General features: G+C 47.9%; 1 long non-coding RNA gene across 3 annotated transcripts in view; it reads right to left on the bottom strand.

Annotated features, from left to right (window-relative positions):
• LOC111771166 (uncharacterized) overlaps nt 1-11,392 on the bottom strand; it is a 34,821-nt gene extending 23,429 nt beyond the window's left edge. For 2 of the 3 annotated variants that reach the window (XR_011433930.1, XR_011433931.1), the window contains exons 1-2: nt 11,082-11,380; nt 10,911-11,000 (exon numbers count right to left, since the gene is read on the bottom strand). This is a non-coding gene — a long non-coding RNA (uncharacterized lncRNA). Of the gene's footprint in view, nt 1-10,910; nt 11,001-11,081 lie in introns of all 3 variants that reach the window. The other variant, XR_002804831.2, reaches the window with a different exon arrangement.
• Between the last annotated feature and the right edge of the window lie 8,939 nt (nt 11,393-20,331).

Genomic DNA, 20,331 nt, shown 5'->3' with positions numbered 1-20,331 from the left:
TAGTGGTGACAGTTGCATGACATAGCAAATACATGTAATGCCACTGAATTGTACACTTAAAATGGTTACAATGGTAAATTTTATGTTATGTATATTTTACAGTAATAAAAATAAATAAATGAAAACAAATGGAGAAAGTCCTTGAACCCAAGGAGCTCACAGCTCTGGACAGAGAAGGGCACATAATAAGATAGGTACACAGTGTAAACATGCATCAACCCCCCTAAGAACACAGAGGAGGGAGGGAGTAGTGGACACAGGCAATAGCTGGCCTATTTGTTCAAAAATGCTACATGTTAAATGAAATGAATGTTCAATGAATGCTACATATTAAACGAGCTTTGACAGAGGTGGTATTACACTGAGTCTTGAGCATGGCTAAGAGTTCATTGACTGGACAGATTGTGGGACCCTCTGAAATATCCTCGGAAAAGTTTGAACCACACTTCTTCTGGTCAAGAAGACACCATCCACAGAGGAGAGTGTGGATTCAGAGGAGAATAACACACAAGGGGAAAGAAAGGACCCTTTCTAAAACTAGGAGGCTGGTTGTCGGCCAAGGAAGGATGGGAGATCCTTAGACAGAACTTGAGTTTACCAACGGAGGATGAGAGATACCACAGCACTTCCTGTGGAGACGATTCAGCAACAGACTGGGGCTCAGGCAAGGAAAAAGACTTTTAAATTAACTAATCCCAGAGGGAACCCTGTCACCACCAGCCCCTTCTGTCCCTCCCTGACACACCTTCCAGGCCCCACTCCCTTCCTGCCATTGGGAAATTCAGTTTGTAAAACCAACTGATATCCTGGTCCTTGGGAACTTTGATTACAATCACCTCCCTTGGGGAACAATTGCAGGCCCAAAAAGAAGGCAAAGAGTCTTGAGTCAGGTGGATAGTAGACATCCAAGAATTTTTCTTTCCCTTTCAGGCAAAGCTTTGAACCCAATATCCACATTTTCCTAACAAGAAATTAAATTATATGGTGTGGTAGGTACTCTTACGCTAGGAGAGCAACAGGACAGGACATTTGAAATTGGAACTTTCCTGAAAAATCCAAATTAGTTACATCTCAATTATACTCAAAGGCTTCCAGAAATACCTGGAAAACAGTAGTTTATGCAGAGTTGTGTCCACAGGCACAATACACTTCAGATAATTCCATTGTCCTTTGATTTGCTTCTCAGTGAAAGTTAGAAGGGACCCAAGAGATTAAAAAATCCAGCCTCCTCACAATAATAAAAACACTACTATAATAAATACACACTGCTTTAGTATTTGCAACACGCTTTAATTAATGTTGGCTCTGCTTATTTAATACAACTCTATAAGGTGGGCATTATTATTCCCATTTTATAGATGCAAAAAATGAGGCTCAGTGAGATCACCTGAGATGCCTGGGCCACAACATTAAACACGCGATAGTCCAGTTTTTGAACCCACATCTTATGACACACAAGCTACTGCTCTTTTTATTTTAAAAAAAAAAAGAGCTTTTTATCATAAAAGCTAGCTTTTTAAACTTTAGATAATTCAGAAGAAGATACAAAAATAAATGAATAAAGAGCAGGCAAACATTTGTGGTCTAGCTTTCCAGGATTTTTCTCATGGATATATATAGGTATGTATTTTTTAAATAAAACTGGGATTACATGGTACATATTTTATTACTTTTTTTTTCTGAGGAAGATTAGCCCTCAGCTAACATCCCCCGCTGATCCTCCCCCTTCTGCTGAGGAAGATTGGCCCTGAGCTAACATCCATGACCATCTTCCTCTACTTTATATGTGGGACGCCTGCCACAGCATGGCTTGATGAGCAGTGCATGGGTCCACACCCAGGATCCAAACGAGTGAACCTTGGGCCACTGAAGCGGAGTGTGAAAACCCAACCACTATACCACTGGGCCGGCCCCATAACATATTTTTTTATATAGCAATATATCGTGAGCATTTTCTCATAGTCCAAGATATATATACACCAAGATAGATCATATTCTGGGCCGTAAAACAAATCTCAACATATTCAAACAACTTAAATCTTACAGAATGTGTTATCCAACCACATGGAATCAAACTAGAAATTGATTTTTTTAAAAAAAGGCAATAGGAAAATTTCAAATCACTTGGCAACTGAGCAGCACACTTCTGAATAATCCATGGATCAAACAGAAAGCCTCAAAATAAATTTGAAAGAAATACATTGAACTAAATGTAAATGAAAATACAACATATTGGAATTTGTAGGACATGGCTAAAGCAATGCTGAGAGGAAAATGGATAGGACTAAATGAATATATTTGCAAAGAGGAAAAACTCAGACCAATAATTTATGTTCCCACCAAAAGAACCTAGAAAAAGAAGAGTAAAAGAAATCCAAAGAAAGCAGAAATAAGGAAATAACAAAGAGCCAAAATCAATGAAACTAAAAACAGGAAAGCAATAGAGAAAATCAGAGAAACAAAGGGATAGCGCTTTTGATAAGATCAATAAAACTGACAAGCCTCTAGCAAGACTAACAAAGAAAAAAAAGAGAAGACACAAATTACAGATAGGAATGAGACCAGGGATGTCACCACAGACCCTGCAGACACCGGACATGTTCATGGACAGCCGCAAACAATTCCAGCCACAGAAACGTGACAACTCAGATGAAATGGACCAATTTCTTGAAAAACATAAACGACAACAGTTCACTCAATAGGAAATAGACAATGTGGATAGCCCTGTAACTATCAAAGACACAGAATTTGTAATTTTAAAACTCCTCCCTCCCCAAATCTCCGGACTTCGACGATTTCACTGGAGAATTAACATTTTAAGAAGAACTAGCAGCAATTCTACACAAGCCCTTCCACAAAACAGAAAAGGGAACATTTCCCAACTCATTTTATGCAACTACTTTTACCCTAATACCAAAAGCAGACGAAGAGTGGACAAAAAAGAGAAAACTACAGACCAATATCCTCAATGAACATAGACACAATTTTTTAAAAAATGTTAGCAATTAGAATTCAATAATATATAAAAAGAGTTATGCACTGTTACCAAGTGGGGTTTATTCCGGGAATACAAGACTGGTTCAACGCTCAAAATCCATTGAGATAATCCACCACATGAATAGGCAAAAGAAGAAAATTCACATGATTATATTAATTGATAAGGAAAAAACCATTTGACAAAATTTGTCACACATTTAAGATTTTGAAAACTATCAGAGAGCCAGCCCTGATGGTCTGGTGGTTAAAGTTCGGCGCTGTCACCACTTCAGCAGCCTGGGTTCGGTTCCCAGTCATGGAACCACACCACCCATCTGTCAGCTGCCGTGCAGTGGTGGCAGCTCACGTAGAAGAACTAGAAGGACTTAAACTAGGACATACAACCATGTACTGGGGCTTTGCAGAGCAAAAAAAATAAAAATAAATAAAAAAAGAGGAAGATTGGCAAAGGATGTTAGCTCAGGGTGAACCTTTTAAAAAAAGCTATCAGAAAAAAGGAATCAAGAGGAACTTCTTCAGCTTGGCAAAGTGCATCTACAAAAACCTACAGATGACATTACACTTAGTGGTGGCCCCTAAGATCAGGATCAGAGCAAGGATGTCAACTCTCAGCACTCTTAGTCCACACAGTTTTGGAAATTCTAGCCAGTGCGATAAGGCAGAGAAAGGAAATCAGAGGTATACAGATCAAAATGAAGAAATAAAACTGTCCCTAATTGCAGTTATTTGTAGAAGATATGATTGTCTACACAGAATCTTAAGAATAAAAAAAACTCCTAGATCTAATATGTGAGTTCATCAAGGCTGCAGGATATAAGATCATTACATAAAAATCAATTTTATTTCTATATATACTAGCAGGGACTACCTGGACACTGAAATTAAAAATAAAATACCATTTACAATTGCTCAAAAAAAAATACCTCAAGTAGCTACAATAGCTAAAACAATTTTTGAAAAGAATAATGAAGTAGGAGGAGTCAGTGCACCCAATTTCACTACTTATTATATAGTTACAGGAAGCAAAACTATATGACCCAGTAACTGCACTCCTCGTTATTTATCCCAGAGAAATAAAAATTTAGACTCACATTTTTAAAAAGGTACACAAATGTTTTATAGTAGCTTCATTCTTAATGGCTCAAAACTAGAAACAATCCAGATGTCCTTCAATGGGTAAATGGCTAAATAAATTGTGTCCATCCTCACCATGGAATATTAGCACTAAAAAGGAGTGAACTGTTAATACACAAAACAGCCTAGACGGATCTTCAGAGAATGATGCTGAGTGAAAAAAACCTAATCCCAAAATACTGCCTACTATATGATTCCATTTATATAACATTCTCAAAATGACAAAATTATAGAAATGGAGAACAGATTAGTGGTTACCTGGAGTTGAGGTGGAAATGGGGGCAGAAAGTGGGGGTGGCTATGAAAGGGCATCTTCGGGGATCCTGGCGGTGATGGACACATTCTGTACCTGTGCATCAACGTCAATATCCTCGCTGTGATATTGTACTACAGTTTTTCAAAATATTACCATTGGGGAAAATTGGTAACAGGCACACTGAATCTCTCTGTATTATTTCTTAAAACTGCATGTTAATACACAATTATCTCAAAATAAAACATTTAATTTTTTAAAATTAAAAATAAAATTGGGATTACATATGCTTTAGATTTTATATTTAATAATATATCATGAGCATCTTCTCATTGTCTAAAATATTTTTATATTTATTGAGTGATATATCATCCAGGGATATACCATAATTATCTAACTATTTTTTCCCTAAGGATTTGGATTATTTGAAATATTTATCATTATAAAAAAACACTCAGGAGAACATCTTGGTGCCCCTTTTTTTAAAACAGCTTTATTGAGATACAAATAACATATTTACACAGTTCACCCCTTCAAAGTGGAAAATTTAACGTTTTTTAGTATAGTCACAGTGTTGCGCAGCCATCACCACAATCTAATTTTAGACTGTTTCTGTTCCTCCTAAAATAAACCCACACCCATTAGGAGTCCATCTCCATCCTTCCGCTTGCCTACCTCAGCCCTAAGAAACCAGTAATCTACTTTCTTCCCTCTAAATTTGCCTGTAGAGACAAATTCTGGACATTTCATACAAATGGAATCATACAGTACGTGGTCTTGTATGACCAGCTTCTTTCACGGAGTATAATGTTTTCAAGGGTCATCATGTCGTAGCATGTGTCAGCACCTCGTTCCTTTCATTGCTGAGTAATATCCCATAGCATGGACGTATCACATTTCATTTCTCCACTCAACATTGAATGATTGTTTTCATGTCGGAGCTATTATAAACAGTGCTGCAGAAGCATTCACATGCAACTTTCTTGTGTGGACGGATGTTTTCCTTTTCCTGGGTGTCCACTGAGGAGTGGAATTGCTGAGTCATACTGTATATTCTATGTCTAACTTTATAAGCTGGTGCCTGTCTCTGATTATTTCTTTAAGATACATTCCTAGCAGTGAAAATAACTGGTCAAAGCATATGAGGATCTTTCAGGTTTTTGATGCATATTGCCAAATGACGCTCCTAAAAATTATGTCAACTTCTGCTCCCACCACTGGTGCAGGAGGATGTTTAACAGGACAAATTTGGGCTCCGGAGGCTCTTAAAGGATCGGATCCATGGTTACCTGGCCTCTGTTTGGACTTGCAGGGTCTCACGAGGCAGCCCACTCCTTTTCTGGACAAGGTTTAGCTGACGGAGCCAGAAGACCTGGGTTCTTCTCCTGGGCCTGCTACTTGCCAGCCATGCAACCTCAAGCAAGTTATTTCCTCCTTTGCAGAAGGAAGAAAATCCCAGGCCTGCCTACCCTACTCAGCCACTGGGGGATCAATGCAGGGATGTGGTGTAGGAACGCTTTTGTAGGGTGGACACACCAGACAGGAACAAGTGTTGTCAGGGTGTCACTTCTTGAGAAGCACTGCTTAACAGGTTTGTCCGCTGAGGGTGGAAATGTGGGGCAGAACTTGATAACTTGGGGTCAGTGGCTGGTTAGTTCAGATATATCTACTTTAACGGAACCTGAGGACAAACATAGCTTCCTCTTTCTACTATAAATACCATTGCATGGCATGATTTCTGAGTGTCATTAAGCTAAACACCCTCCCACTACCCCCAGCAGCTCGGTTAGGGAAGGACAGAGAGGGTGAGGTGCTTGGGACTCTGTGCCTCATTGGGAAGTTTTGCTGTTACCAACAGAAAGCTGTTCCCTCCACTGGAATGAAACGAACCACTCCAGAAACTCTAACCAGTAGTCTTTACTCTGCCCTCGGTCCTGCAGCCACAGCCAGTGCAAGGTTTCTTTTCTGAGAGTCTTCCCAAAGCCCAGGGCCTTCAGGCCCACATGGCCGCCCAGCTGGCTGATGGTCCACGTACAGTGAGCCCACGGGAGCCGGCGCCTGCTCCATGCTCAGCCATGCCAGGGCCTGGACGGTGACCAGGGTTCCAGGTCTTCAACAGGGACCACGGGGCATTTGTCCCACGGTTTACGGGAGACCAGCCTGCCTTCCAGGGGGGTGAGAAGGGCAGCAGAGGCCTGGAATCGGGGGAATGGGCTTTTCGGTGATGCTGCACATCTGGCCTGGGGCCTGGGGATGAGAGTCCATCACGAGGCATGGGTACAAAGTTGCAGGGGTTGCAGGACAGACCAGGCTATCCAGACACTCTCTACCCAGTGGAGCCACGTGTGTTCACCAGAGAAGACCTGAATGCTGACTCAGTGTCTGTTCACTAGACCCAGAGGGCTTCTTTGAGAGAAGAAGGTACAGTCATGTGCTGTATAATGACATTTGGTTAACGACAGACTGTGTGGACAACAGCGGTCCCATGAGATTAGTAGTGTAGAGCCTGGGTGTGCAGTAGGCTGTGCCACCAGGCTTGTGCAAGTACACTCGATGTTCACGCAATGACGAAGTCTCGTAACAATGCCCTTCTCAGAATGTGTCCCTGTGGCTAAGCGGCACATGACTGTATTTAATTAAATAAGATTAGTTATTAGCTAATAAGCGTCTCCTATGTTTCAGGCACTTCCTACAGATCATCTTTAGTCCTCACGGCAATCTTGAAGGTAGGCATTACACCCATTTGACAGATGAAGAAACAGATTCAGCGAGGTTAGGCAGCTTGCCTGAGGCCATAAAGCCAGTAGGCGGCAAAGCAGAATTCAGAGCCAGGTCTTAGTCCAAAATCCACATGGCTCTTCTCATTTCAGGATGACATAGGATGTGACCTGGAACCCCCCTTGCAGGTGTACTCTGGCCAGTGATACAAAGGGTCTGTCCAGGGTGGATCCTTGCCTGGGCCAAGAAGGACCCTGCCAATGGCTGGGTTGTGGATGAGTGGGGCCAGCGGGGATGGTGTGAGCCAGTGCGCTAAGGCTTTCTGTCTAGCCAGAGTGGGACATCCACTGACCCGCCTGAGCATTCACCTGGGCCCTGGGGGCTTGGTTCACCTTATGTTTATTCTGGCTCCTTCTCCTTCTTCCCTCTTGCCCTGCAAAGCCCTTTGTGTAATAGCTTTACCCTTCCAGTTCAATTTCCAAAAATGGTGAGCCAAGGAAGGCTAAACAGGAGGGTTTGTTGTTGTTGACAGGAAACATGCAGGATGAGTCAGGCCAAAGCAGTGTATCAAAGAGCAGGGCAGACGTGGGCGGATCTGGAGAGGGTCTGGTGTCAGCTCCGGGAGGCCTCTGCAGGGGCGGCTGTGAGGAGCCAGGTCTGGGAGGCGTTACTCTCTCTGTGTGCGAGACAGAAAGGACACTCCCGCAGGGAAAGAGTGTCAGGTCAGACCACAGGCTGAACAGAAGTCAATAATGGAGAGCTGATGAAAAGCCATTTCAATTCTACGTCTAGAAGCCCAGCGAATCAGAGCCGAGGGGCGCTCCTCCTGGTGGACGGTGCCGGCCCGATGCCTGGCCGGAGCCCTGGGCAGGAGAGGGCTCGTCAGCTGACAGTGTCAGTGGGCTGACCAACCTGTGGGCCTTATTTGCAAGCTTACAGGAATTGAGGGCCACCTGCAAGTATGGAAGTCATACCGACATCCATCCAACCATTAGGGAGACGGAGCAGTATTATGGAGACAACCATCAGCGTTGTCACCATACAGAGTGCTATGGACTGAAGACTGAATGTGCATGCTCCCAAAATCCATATGTTGAAACCTAACCCTCAATGCAATAGTATTTGGAGGTGAGCCTTTCCGAGATGACTTTGGGATTAGTGCCCTTATAAAGAGACCCCAGAGAGCTCCCTTGCCCCTTCCACCAGGTGAAGGCACAGCGAGAAGATGCCATCTGTGAATCATGAAGCAGGCCCTCACCAGACACTGCATCTGCTGACATCTCGATCTTGGACTTCGGGCCTCCAGAACTGAGAGAAAGGTCTGCTGTAGAAGCCCCCTCATCTGCAATGCTCTGTTAGAGCAGCCCGAGCTGACTGAGATACGTCCTCACACTTACCTCTGTCGTTCAAAATAGTCTCCCTGTGTGTGACAACTGTGAGGACCGGTCCTGGTACTTTCCACAGCATCTAACCGAATTAATGCTCACCTATTTGATGAACTCCTGTCCTTATTTAACACTGTCCTAAGGATGTGGCTGAAGGCGCAAAGAAGCATTAGCCAAATTTATGCCCTCAAGAAACTTGTACACACAATGGGAACCAAAATAGAGATACACAAGGGGCCGCCCCGGTGGCACAGCAGTTAAGTTCACACGTTCCACTTTGGCGGCACAGGGTTCACCAGTTCGGATCCCAGGTGCAGACCTACACACTGCTTATCAAGCCATGCTGTGGCAGGCATCCCACATATAAAGTAGAGGAAGATGGGCATGGATGTTAGCTCAGGGCCAGTCTTCCTCAGCAAAAAAAAAAAAAAAAAAAGGAGGATTGGCAGCAGATGTTAGCTAAGGGCTAATCTTCCTCAAAAAAGAAAAAATTAGAGATACACACAATGGAAAATAATGCAAAACACTACACTCCCAATTGTAAGATTGTGTGGGTACAATTCAAATAGTATTGGGGTTTGGAAAGGAGAGAAAACCTTAGCATCTAGAGTCCTAGATTAGAGTAATCAGGGGAGGCTTCCCAGAGGTGGTGAGGCCTGAGTGAGTCCTTGAATGCTGGGTTCCAAAGAGGGGAGATGAATTCTAGGTGGGAGGAGCAGCACAGACAGTCAGTACTAGACACAGAGTTAGCTCAGGGCAGAGTGGGTTCTTCAGTTCTCCGCCCCACGATGATAGTCTAGTCAAACAGTAGATGGTAGGATGATAGATACCAAGACCCGAGGAGGTGAGAATGTGTATTTCTGACAGCCATCTCTGCATTTCAAACCCAATACAGGGAAAGCAGACGCCATTTCTTGAGTGCCCACCCGTGCCGGGCACTTTACATAAATTAACTTATTTCGTTTTCACAGCAAACTTAAGGGGCTATTATCGCTATCCTCATTTCACAAATAGGAAAACTAAGGCTGACAGAGGTGAGGGAACTTGCCCGAGATCACACAGCAGAGCAGCACAGACGGAACTCCAACCTGGGCCCGGGTTCCTGCTTTGATCCCTGAGGTCACGATGCATCTTAGGATCGAAAGCATCTTTACACTAATCTGGGCTTGGGGCGCGGGAGGCACGAGGAGACTGGTGATGGGGGTGATGGTTGTGTTCATGATCTTATTCGGGGTGACAGTTTCACCTGTGTATTCATAGGTGAAAACCTACCAAGTTGTCCACTTTAAATATGAGCAGTTTCCTGTGTCAGTTATAACTTAATGAAGCTGTTTAAAAAAAAATGCTAACTCAGGGCCCTCTTACTCCAAAAGACATCACGACGGGCAGGATATTTCCTTCTTGGCACAAAGAATGCAATGCTCACTACAGAGTGCGCGGCGTGGAGACGGGCACATGGTGCTGCCCCCGAGCTCCTGGCCGAGACAGGCTCCTGGGGCTCCTGCCCCACAGAAACGCCTGGGCACCGTGCCACCCCAGGTGTCGTGACACCATGCTGTGCCCCAGCCATATTCATATTTCACAAAACCCAGCCCTTTTTCACTCTTTCTATCCTTAAGAGCAGGCGTGGGCCAGGCACACTCCGCCCATTTTGTAACAGATAAGGAAATGGAGCCGGAGGGAGAAAAGCTCATAAATTCTCACAACGTCACCTCTGAGTCAAGGCAGAAATAACAACTGATGTCCTTCCTTCTCTAGCTGCCTCAGGAAGAAACCTGGGCCTCATGGCTCCACCCCCAGCAGAGCCCCCAGCAACGCCCTCCTGTCTGCCCAACTAAGGACCTGGTCCCCTGCCCACATGCCCACAGCCACCCAGCCTGGCCTCCTAAGAGCACACTGGCCTCCTCCAGCAGCCAGGGTGTCCAGGAGTGGGAGGCCCTTTCTTTTTGGCCTTCTTGCTGGTTTCTTTCAACACAAATAGGCTCAGTTACACTGGATTATGCACAGTCTGAGGAGCAAAGGCATAAATTACCCCCAGGGGCATCATTCCATGTGCTGGAGGGATGAATTAACCCAGAAGCAGGACTGCCAAGTTCAGTCTCACAGGTTGCACACTGCACAACTGCAGAGGGCGCCAGTCACATAGTGACCCGCCTGGACGGATTTATGATTTAACGGGAACAAACAAATCTTAATAAAGATCTCTCTTTACTATAGACAAAAGATTTTGGAACAAGCTGACTTGTCCACGCCAGTGCCAGGAATGACAAACAGCAGATTAAGCGCAGGCTGAGTACCGAGGGAGCTGCTCCTCGCCCCAGCTCAGCCAGGAACCAGCAGTTTGACCTTAGGCAAGAGCCTTAGCTGCATCACTCCCAACAATATAAAACACGGGCAAGTCATGTAAAAACCGTATAACTTACGTATTGTGTCATTATTGTAAGTGATTAAAATCCAGCTGGACTAAAAAACATTAGAAGTTTCTTCTGGCTGGGTCAGTCTACAGTTCTCTGCTGTAAAAAAGATACGATTGCACTGAGAAAGGACTCAGGGCTGGGGGAATGGGGAGGGGAGCCAGGTGGGGCTAGTCTTACCTAAACGCTCTCAGAACGGAACGGAGACACAAACACGCGTTCCACCACTTCTGATATTTTTTTCACCGTCTCCGGCTGGAACAAAGAGTCTTTTTGTGAGCTTAATGGGGCCTGACTTGCCCAACAAAGTTTTTTGTCTCCTTCTTCTTTGTGAGAATAAAAACAAACCTTTCTATCTGGGTTTGCTAGGTTCTTTTGAAGAGCCTGCGGCTTTGGTTTTAGGCAAACAGGAACCAGGGACCGCCCTGGTAAATGAGGTTTTTGGCAAGACTTGCCTCGAGGCCTCCTCCGTAAGAGACTGAGGAGGGGCCGGAGGAGAGGGGAGCAGGAACAAGGAAGGGAGAGAGCAACGTGCCGTGGGCCTGTGCCAGGCGCGCTAAGAGTAGCTGTTACAGCTATTTCTTTTTTTTTTTTAATTATTTTATTGAGGTCATAATGAGTTGTAACGTGTAATTTCAGGTGTACATTATTGTATATCAGTTTCTGTATAGACTGCATCACGCTCACCACCAACAGTCTAGTTTTTATCTGTCACCATATATATGTGCCCTTTTACCCCTTTCCCCCTCCCCCCTCCCCCTTCCTCTCTGGTAACCATTAATCTGTTCTTTTTGTCCTTGTGTTTGTTTATCTTCCACATAGGAGTGAAATCATACTGGTTTGTCTTTCTCTGCCTGGCTTATTTCACTTAACGTAATACCCTCAAGGTCCAACTCTGTTGCTGCAAATGGGACGATTTTGTCTTTTTTATGGCTGAGTAGTATTCCGTTCCATATATATACCACATCTTCTTTATTCAATCATCAGTCTATGGGCACTTGGGTTGCCTCCACATCTTGGCTATTGTGAATAATGCTGCAATGCACATAGGGGCGCATGAGTCTCTTTGAATTGTCAATTTCAAGTTCTTTGGATAAATACCCAGTAGTGGGTTAGCTGACATTTCAGAGCATGAAGTACCACCAAGCACAGGGCTGAGCCTCTATCATATTCATTTATTGGGACCTCCCTAAATTAGCTCATTTAATCCTTTCCACCACCCATGGAAGGGAGGAATGCTGCCCATTATCCGGATCAGGAAGCAGGGACTGGAAGAATTCCCACAGACCAGGTGAGTTCCACCCAAAGGCTTTGCTTCTTCCAGCTGGCCCTGTCTGCTCCCCAGAGAGCCCCAGCTCCGCCCAACCTTCCCAATCCCCCAGAAGCCAGGCTCCTCCAGGCAGGCGGCTTAACAGCCATGCCTGAAATCGCATCTCACTCACTCAAGACAGGGCATCATGCCCCCACCCCCACCCCTACCCCTACCCCTACCCCTACCCTCACTGGCCTTGAGGATAAGGAGCAAGTTCAATTCCAATTCAAACACCTGGAAACTCTGCAAGCTCTGCTCCCGCCTCCAGCCTCCCCCTTGGAGGGGCTGCATCTGCTCCAGGGGGTGAGTCAGCCCCTCCCTGCTGCCCCCACTCTACACACACACACACTACAACACATTCACACACTCACATTCACACTCTCACACTCACACACACACACACACTCCTTCCGGCGCACCAAAGGGAGATAATGCACAAGAACCTTCCAGGAATGAGACCAGCTCCCTCTCTAATCTCGGGGTGACGTCAGCCCTGTAAACAGTTCACTGAGTGACTAATGATGGGCGTAAGCTCTGAGGGTGGATGGGGGCATCAGGGTGAAGGGAAACAATGCATGTAAGGCATTTTCCTATCACTGGAGTGCCCAGAAATGCGGGGAGGGAGGGAAGGCTTTCCAGAAGCCCAAGTTTGATGTAGGGGGCTGTGAGGGTCCCTTGTAGGAAGTTCTCTTTGGCCGCAGGACCGCACTGATAGATTCAGCGGCGCCACCCTGCCCTGGGCCCCTCCCGTAGGCCACCGTACACACACACTCCGGCGCGTGCACTCACACACACACACATGCACGCAAGCAGCAGCAGCACAGCCTCATTGGCTCCACAAGGACTGGAGATCCTAAATATTATCATTAGCATCATGACCAGCATTTACTGCACACTCGGTATGTCGTGCCTGGCATTATGCAAGGTTTTTTCCACACAAAAGAGAAATTTCCAGTTAATTCCCACAACAACCCAATGAGGCAGCTACCATTATTCCCATTTCCCAGATGTAAACATTGAAGCTTAGAGCTTGGGGAACTCCGCCAAACTCCCACAGTTAATAAGCGACAGAGAGCCACTTGTTAACCGGCTGGGTCTTCCCCTCCCATGGAGCGCCTCTCAGGCACTGTCTAAGCCTCGGCTGTGGGCCACCTACACCCAGGTGCCAGTGCTCTTAGCCCAGTGCCCTGCTCTAATTAGCTGCATCCGGTTTGTCTGCATGTCTAATGCCACAGTGGGTGGACTTCCAGAGCAGTGCCGGACTCAACCCCCACCCCCGGGGCCTTTACCTCCACCAGCCCCTTCCTTCTGCCCTGTTCTCTACAGCTTCTCAAGGGCTCCATACTCTGGAGGCCAAGTGGGGGTGACAGCAGGGGCCACTGGGGGAGACCAGTGACCTGATCACCTTTAGTTTCCCGGCTGTCTTCTGAAGATGTGCAAGGAGGTGTGAATTAGGGAGCCAGAGTGGAGATGGGGTGCAGTCTGCTGAATTCATGCCGACCCCCAAAGATGTCCTCATCCTGATCACCAGAACCTGTGACTATGCCACCTTGCATGGCGAAAGGGATGGGACTAAATTAAAAATCTCCAGATGGGGAGGTGACCTTGGATAACCTCGCAGGTGGGCCCAAGGTAATCCCAGTGTCATCCAACACTGGCCACCCATCTTCTCCTGCCCTAGGACATCAGCTGCCCTGGATCTCAGGGCTTCGGGTTTGGACTGGAACTCCACCCCCACCAGCTTTTCCTTACAAGGAGGACGGGGGTCAAGTCAGCAGGAGGAGCTCATGGAGGGTGGAGTCCTTGGAGGAAGGGACCATGAGCTAAGGAATGTGGGCAGCCTCTGGAAAAAGACAAGGAACCAGGTCCTCCCCTGCCACCTCCCCAGGGAACCAGCCTGCTGAAACTCTGGTTTTAGACTTCTGACCTCCAGAACTGTATGAGAATGCATTTGTGTTGTAAGTTTGTGTTCGTTAGTGACAGCCGCCATAAAATACTAATACAGAGGGAAACCAGAGCAGCAGAGGATTCGGATCAGCTGGAGAAGATCTTGGGGACTCCTGGAGTCAGTTTGGGTGGCCATATAAAAGACTACAGACTGGGTGGCTTGAACAACAGACATTGACGTTCTCAAGGTTCTGGAGGCTGGAAGTGCAAGATCAAGGTGCCCGCAGGGCTGGTTTCCTCTGAGGCCTCTCTCCTTGACCACTGACGGCCCCCTCTTCACATGGCCGTCCTCTGTGCACGCATGCTCCTGGTGTCTCTCTGTGCCCCAATCTCCTCTTCTTATAGGGACACCAGCCAGATTGGATGATGGGGCTCCTTTTAACTTAATCACCTCCATAAAGACCCCACCTCCAAATACAGCCACGTTCCAAGGTACTGGGGGTTAGGGCTCCAACAGATGAATTTGGGAGGAACACAATTTGGCGCATAACAGGGAGCCTCTGCGCTTGCCTCATTCCCACGAGGCCCTCGATTTCTGGCAGCTTCTGGACCTCCCTAGAGGCCAGCTTGAGCTGAAGCAGCCACTGCCCATGAGAACGGTTGGAGCTTGCCCAGAGAACCGGTTGGGGCAGGCCAGGGAGAGGGGCTGAGGTCCCTGAGAGAGGACTCACAGTAAGGCAGAGGGACAGGCGCCAGAGATTCTAAGTTGGGCACAGCGTAGTTCAGTCTCTCTTCCAGGACAGACCCCTCTCCTCGTCCTAACTCCGAGTCCTTACAGGGGCCCCTGGAAGATGCTAGAGCAGGTAGTCCTGCTCACAACAGCAACAGCCGGTCACTGTGCACTGTGCAGAGGGGCCAGGGGCTTAGACCTGTGCTGGCCAGTGCTCTTTGCAGGGACGTTGGCAAGGACAGAGCCAGTGAAGGATGGCATACGCATCCAGAGCAGCAGTCCCCACTTCACACACAGGTCTCTAAATCCCTGAGAGATGGCTGTTCTGCTTTCTCCTCCCAGACACCCTGACGACAGCGGGCCCCAGGCACGATTCTCAGGCAGCAGAAGGGACTCAGCTGCCATCAGAGCTCCTTCCCGCTCTCTGCCTCCTCCCTGAACGGGGCCTCCTGCCTACAGGTGGCTCCCGGCAGTGTCTCTCCCCTCCCCTCCCGGCATCCTCCAGGCCAGGGTGGAACCACTCACCCCCACAGCCTGCAAAGGCATGGGTCAGGGTTCACACAGAAGATGCCTACACGACTTACCTGAATGGAGAAGATTTAATATAAATGCTTGCATAGGTAGAAAATCACTAACCTGGGGACTGAAAACGTACAAAGAGAACTCTATAGTCTCACCCCAAGGCCGAGGGGGTAAAGGGAAGAGGCTAGCATAACTAAAACTCGGAAGCTTGGAGAGGTGGCCCAACCTCAGAGGGACTGGGACCCCAACCTAGATGGGACTCCAGCTGGTGCTGGCGTGTCTGAAGTTGGACGCAAGGAAGTTTGTTGGAAAAGCCACAAAATGGATCCAGCTCCCTACCCCGACCCTCTGCCTCTCAGATTCTCAGTATTTCTGTAGCCTCTTCATAAAAACACAACTCACATTCACACTGAAAGAAGCATATCCTGCCTGGTTGCTTCATCCTGCAACTCCACCAGCCTGGCAGACCCTGCCAAGGGTGAGAAATGTGGGGACCTAGCAAGATGGCCCTAGAACCTGTCAACTTAAAAAGCAAGTTTGTCTCTTATTTTATCTCAAAATGAGTTTATTCAGGAATTGCCAAAAGAATCGTAATTTGGGATGTGCATGCTATGGTGAACATTAGGCAAATCCAGCAAAGAAGAGGAGCTGCTTTTATAGAAAAAAAGGGGAGTATGGCAGGGCTGTTCTAAAGCAAGTCCATTGGGGGAAAGTAACAGTTCAGGACGGCAACAGCTTCTCATTGGCTGGGCTGCAGCATTTCTCATTGGCTGAGCTGCAGCATTTCTCATTGGCTGAGCTGTGGCGTTTCTCATTGGCTGAGCTGTGGTGTTTCTCATTGGCTGAGCTGCAGCATTTCTCATTGGCTGAGCTGTGGTGTTTCTCATTGGCTGAGCTGTGGTGTTTCTCATTGGCTGAGCTGTGGCATTTCTCATTGGCTGAGCTGCAGCATTTCTCATTGGCTGAGCTGCAGCGTTTCTCATTGGCTGAGCTGTGGTGTTTCTCATTGGCTGAGCTGCAGTGTTTCTCATTGGCTGGGCTGTTGCCGGGTGGGGAGAGAAATCTTCCTTCAATAGTAAAGTAGTTGTACTTCCTGTCCCAGACTTAAGGGTTTGCCTCTTCCTGTTTGGTGTAATAGATGATGTGTGATAGGGCGTGAGGGCTCCCCCTACAGGGCTTCCCAATTCCAATTTAGTTAAGGTTTCTTTTACTAATTTCCAAAACTCAACTCTGACCTTTTATCTCTCTTGCTACTTTAGCTTGTCTGCTGGTTAGTTTTGTATGTCAATTTGATGGGGCTATGGGACATCCAGAGAGCTGGGAAAACATTATTTCTGCATGTGTCTGGGAGGGTGTCTCTAGAAGAGATTAGCATTTGCATCAGTAGCCTGAGTAAAGCAGACGGCCCTCCCTAAAATGGGTGGGCCTCATTCAAACCATTGAGGGCCCAAATAAACCAAAAAGGCAGGGGAAGGGCAGATTCACTGTCTCTGCTGAGCTGTGACATCCATCTTCTCCTACCCTCAGACACTGGAGCTCCTGGTTCTTGGGCCATTGGAATTGGACTGAACTGTACCATTGGCTCTCCGTGGTCTCCACCTTGGAGATGGCAGATCCTGGGACTTCCCAGCCGCCATCATCACCTGAACCAATTCCTATCGTGAACCTCTTCCAATGCATCTATATATCCTATTGGTTCTGTTTCTCTGGGGAACCCTGGCTAACACCAGTAGGGCCTTTCTTAGGTCTGGCATCCCTCTGCCTGTGCCCATGAGGCTGGGTGCACACAGGACTGTGGGAAGTTTAAATGTAATTATCAGGGCAGGGTCCCAGGAGACAGGGTTTCCATTTAGTTGCCAGCACTCAATGTGGGATCCCAGGTGACAAACTGGCACTCCTATTCTTATCCACACCTCTGTGAAGTGGGTAGAGGTCACCTCACCCTGAGACAGCCATGGCTGTAAGACCACTTGGTCTGATTGTGCATGTCTCCCCGTCCAGCACCAGACAGTTGAGTGTGGGCCATAAGACCACACAGTGCTGCGACCCTGCGCCCAGGCCGTAAGACCACACATCGCTGCGACCCTGCGCCCAGGCCGTAAGACCACACAACGCTGCAGCTCTGCACCCAGGATTGTTTTAGCTTCTCCATCACTTGTTGGCTCTCCAGCAGGTGTCTTTGAGGAGCTTTGTTCTCAAAGAAGGAGACTATCACTCCTCACTTTATAGAAAAGGCCAGAGAAGACCGTTTTCCAATGAGGATCATTTGAGGAGGGCGTATTAAAGGGGTCAGTTATGAGGGGGTAGAGAAACTTCCAGGTGAAGCAGCACAGCACACAAGGCAATTCCAGAGATCTGAAGAGACAGAGGAGTGGGCACGTGGAACAAGAGAAGGAAGGTTGAGAAGAGCCCCGACCTTGGGATGAGAGGCACAGCAACCCTGACCCTGACACAGCCCAGCAGGGAGGGAGTAGCATAAGTGCCTGCACCTCCCTCTCCTCCCTCTGAGCTCCCACTGGGGCTCCCCATTGCCCACCCCACCCAGAGCAAGAGAGTAAGGGGATCCACAGAGTTCAGCTCAGGGGAAGGAGCAGGGTGGCCCTAGAGGGGCGACCGAAAGGCACCCTGGACACCCCAAAGACACCTGGCCCACACCCAGGTGCCTCTGGAGAAAATCTACCTTTCTGTAAAAGATGCCCATTGGAAAAAGGCAATTTTATCCCCAAGGTGACCCTAAGGCTCTTACCCAAAAAGGCCTGAGGGACACAGGCACAGCCCCAAGTCCTCAGGGGAATTCTAGAATGACAAGGAGAGTTAAGGGTCTGAGAAGGATTTGGGCCACTCTGTGGGGATCCAAGTATGCTCAGAGACCCAAACCTCAGGGTTGAGAACCAGTGGGTTTCTCTGGGCTTATCCCCTCTCTTTCCAGCAGATTCTCTGCAGAACCTTGGGGCTTCCATAGGCTACTTTGATTTGAAGACAAATCTGAGATGATTCCATGAGACCAGCCACTTGCCCCACTCCACGTAGCTCAGTGACCCCAACGGAATTTGTCCCTGAAGACCCTGCAGCTCCTCTTCTATACCTCATGCAGGGCTGTAAGTAACTCACACCCCCTAATTTATGGGGTTCAGCTTCCCACAGGTCATTTTCCTCTGAAACCACTTTCCTCTCCAGCTAGCATCCACTCTCACAGAGCAATGCGCCTGGCCCAAGAAGGAATGTCGTGGTGAGCCTGGTCTGAGTGGCCTCGCACCCAGGCCGGCATTACCCAGGGCTCCCCGCACCTCCCTCAAGGCTCCATCGAGTGTGCTTGGCACTGCCCGTCAAGAACAAGCACAGGATCTGAACAGGCCATGTATCGACCTTCCCTGGCCAGCGTTCAGGTCGGAGCCGAACCCCAATTCCTTGGTTCAAAGCCAAAAACGGTCCTGCAGGAAAACTCATCAGGCTCGGCTCCAGGCCAGCCAGTTAAAAAGGGGTTCTGATCCCTCCAAGGCTCACACAGATCATTTCTGCTAATTAAACAAATATTTTTCCAGAGCCGTCTTGGTTTCCGCTGTTGCTGTTGGCCCGAGTTGCTGGCACACGATGGGAGCCGTGCCTTGAAAAGCAGCAGAGATCAGAGGAAACCAAGTGGAGCTTTTGGAGCAACAGAGAAGACAGGTCTGCAGAGCAGAGGCGCTCTGAGGCCAACAGAAGGAAGGAAGAAACACGGGCTCCTCTGCCTCTGGGTCACAACCAGCTCACAAATACCGGTTCATTCACACACATGCACACACTCACACACACTCATACACGATGGAATCTCTTCCCTGAACCCCCACTGCCCTCCTCCTTCACCTCCTGCCTCCCCGACACACACACACACAAAGAAGCAATCTGGTGCAGAATAATGATTCCAAATTCAGAGGCTTGTGTGTAGCTTTGTTCCCACCTGAAGGAAGGACAGGGGGCAGCTAAGAAGTTACTTGGAGAACCGGACTAGGTGGTATGGCACAAGGTCCTCGTGAGACACACACGTCAGCAGTGGTTCTTAACCCCTTTGAGCGTATAATTATCACAAACGTCCCCCTGCCTGCCAACCCTCGTCCCAGAGAAATGTCCAGACACGTAACATTTCTGTGCAAGATCAGGCCCTTCTGAAGCCGAGAGCGGACCATGGATTACAGGTCCAGGATCCCAGCTCTGGAGCAGTCAGTCCCCGCAAGCAGGAAGCAGAATTGCCAAGCACACAGCCCGTCCCCCTTCAGCACTCCAGCACCGCTTGACTGGCAGGTCTCGGCAACGCAGAGCCTCCCACTGCCATGCCCCCCACACTCACTGCGAGCTGCCCTTTTAAACTTGCGACCCCTGGCTTTTCTCAGAAAAGGCTCTGCATCTTACCGTCCCCTTCTGTTGCATAGGAGCATCACTGACACCTGCCAGGCCTGGCTGCACTGAAGACCCCAGCCCTGCTCCCGGCCTGCCCCAAGAAACCAACGCCCATGAACATTTTCCTCCCTTGAACTCCAGACTCCTGATCTATAACGTGAGACACGTGGGCTACGTCAGCTGCTTCACACTGTTTTTAGCCAAGAGCCCTTGCTACGCCAGTCTTTAAGCAGAGCAAAGCAGAGCCGCTCCAGCTGAAGAACGGATAGGAGAAGACCCCCACCAACCCCTAGGTCCCTGCAAAACACAATAGAAAATGCTGGACTAGCAGATTCCTAAGTGCCCTGCAGCCCAGTAATATTATGATCCTGGGTCCGCTTGGGGACCTTGGATCTAAAACGTCCCCCTCCCTGCCATCCTACCACCCATCACCCATAAAACTAGCACTTCATTGACTGGTTATGCATTCCTTCTTACCAGATCATTCCATTTTAGGTAATCTGACGTGCTTCAGGGTTCTGAGGGAGTTATCGGTTTAATGAGCCAGTCCCACCACTAAGGGAGCCGCATTGTCATGGGGATTATTTGATTCCAAGTGACAAATG

Source organism: Equus caballus, chromosome 29 (genome assembly GCF_041296265.1).
Source record: "Equus caballus isolate H_3958 breed thoroughbred chromosome 29, TB-T2T, whole genome shotgun sequence".
Taxonomy (NCBI): domain Eukaryota; kingdom Metazoa; phylum Chordata; class Mammalia; order Perissodactyla; family Equidae; genus Equus; species Equus caballus.
The sequence above is the reverse complement of the archived record's forward strand: the minus strand, read 5'-3'. Positions and strand labels throughout refer to the sequence as shown.